This window comes from Clinocottus analis, unplaced genomic scaffold, assembly GCF_023055335.1.
Source record: "Clinocottus analis isolate CAN_PGR_092001 unplaced genomic scaffold, fCliAna1.0.p SCAF_24, whole genome shotgun sequence".
Taxonomy (NCBI): Eukaryota; Metazoa; Chordata; class Actinopteri; order Perciformes; family Cottidae; genus Clinocottus; species Clinocottus analis.
Genome location: NW_027175976.1, coordinates 9,328,734 through 9,331,225, shown reverse-complemented (window position 1 = coordinate 9,331,225; position 2,492 = coordinate 9,328,734).

Genomic DNA, 2,492 nt, shown 5'->3' with positions numbered 1-2,492 from the left:
TGCATGTAATCTACTCACATGTCAACAAAGGAGGATCCCTCTCACCGGATGGACAGAAGCAATAGATGTCATGTGACCAGAATGAGCAACGTATCAGAGTTACAGCATATTACATGAATATGAAAATATTCATATGAGTGGTAAGCATGGACCAAGATCCAGATAGCCACAGTCCATCGTAGCATGCAGGACCAGTTCCAGACAGCCAGGGGGAGGGGGTAGCCCCTGACTGAATCACGGGGTGGATACCCGAGTGAATCGCGAGGAAAGTTGTCTGACCCAACCTCTGAAAAAAAAGAGTGGCCTGCTTTTATTGTGGTTTTATCCAGTACAGCGTTTAACAGTGTTTGGGTTTCATTTAACACACACCCACGGTTATGTAATCTTGATGTGTTGCCTCTGTTTTAGTGTGATAACATCAACTCCAGGAGGGAGCGCATCTTTGTCATCTACCTCACTCAAGATCCAGACTCTCTACCAAGGAGTTTCCATACATCCCTGGTGGGAGGGACTAGAACGCAAGGAAAAGATGCAAGTGAAGGAAACGGGGATGCCTTAAGCGACTCGGGTCGTACCCACAGTGTCTGTCCATGACATGTGGCTTCAGCTTACAGCACTGTAACAGCTGACAGCTTGCCAGCTGCTGCCAATCAAACACAGCCAGAGACACACCCCTCTGGCATGCTGGTTGAACATTCTCTCGTCCACAGCCGCTATGTTTACGCAAGCACAGCACGAACCAATGGCCAACAGCCTTTTATTTTGTAAACTTCTTTGCTGGCTCTTTTGGGTGGACTTGAGATCCATCCTCCCAGTGAGGCTTTGGCCCAATTAGTGAAGAGAATTGGCTTTCTACTGCATGTAGAGACCCCCAGTTGAGTATTATTATGTGTGCATATACGTCCTTGCTTCAGGTCCCATTCATTTGTTTCACCTCAAGATTATTTTTCTTGCCAGTCAACTAAAGTCTAAATCTAAAACCAACAAAAAAAAACTTCATCAATCGTCATTATTGCATGATATCATACTCCCAAGATACCAAAAGACAACAAAGAAGTTAGGATTTAATTCCACAAAGCATTATTGCCAAACATGTTAATCTGATATTGTCTGGCCTTAATTGTGCATTAAACTCCTCTCTGCGTTCACAAATCTGCTCCCCAACATCGTCCTCTCCATCACCTGCTCCTGTAATCAAATTTATTCTCTCATCACTCGAAGCTGAATAAAACATGAGTTATACTTGCATCAGTGAGGAAGCATGGAGTCTCATCGCAAGTGGAGAAAGGACGTTGACTGCATCCTATCTCATAACAGACAAAGTAGCTCTTGCGGTCAGAGGCCTGTGATATCTTCACCTCCATGAAATCCCTTTTGGTTCAAGTTAAGGTTGCACACGTTGGCAGTGGAATACAAAATGGCATCCAGCGAAACGACTCCCATTGGCTCTGGGCATTCTCCTGTTCTGGAAATTCAGCAATTGTCTGTAGTTTGGTGCAGACTTAAGATATGCTTTTTCTTGGTGTCAAGAATAGAGAAATCAATCGAAAGTTATTTGTTTTGGCCAAGTATTTTGAAGGAAATGGGGATTCTTTTCTTAAGACTGCAAACACAAAGATGTGGGCATGCACTGAACTACTGTGGAGTATTTAGATGCAAACTTTTGGATTATGACTATTTCTGTCAAACAAATCAATTAAAATGCTTACATCACTGTTGCTTCACTGGATTTCATGACTATAGTACAGAAGCTCTTGCATATTTAATCCCTGATTTCCTTCAGTAAGGTGATGACTTTTCTTTTCAAATCCCCCGAAGAAAAATACAAAAGCTGCTTCCCCGTCTTCTCAGAGATATGACATCCAGTCAGTATCTTTTGAGAGTGCTCGTCTGGATTGAGGGAAATGTGCAGAAAGAGGCCTGCCTTCATTATCTGATGAGCTTCCCCATCCTGCTCTTTCTACATTTTGTCAGAAGTGTGGTTTTGCAGCCCCTTAAGACAAGAAAAAAAGCTTCTATGTTCAAAATGAGGTCATTCATACAATGTCTTTCTCTGGCGTCCAGTGTTTTTCGACTTTGCCTCTAGAGGAGAGCTGCTTGCCTGACTTCTGATAAAATACGGATGTAAAACCTGACGTTGAAGATGAATGTGTCCCACAGCCACTCTCGCCTATCAGTCGTGAGCACAGACGAGGAGAGGAGCCTGGGAAACATGACAGAAAGCTATCTCTGCCACTCCCCTTTTCTCTTCTGCCCTCTTCTGTCACAGGCAGAACTCAAGTTGAAAAGGTTTGCTGGGAGGATAAAAGAGGAGGGTGAGTGGCAGACATGGGAAACAATAAAGAATAGGTGGAGCCATATGGAACAGGTATGTTCAGAGCGACGTGAGGCCATTTTAATGACTGACCTACTGTACAGCCACCAAGCCAGAAAGCCTGGAGATGGCCGTTTTAAGTATGACAAAAAAAGCCAGGCTGAAAAATGATTTTACC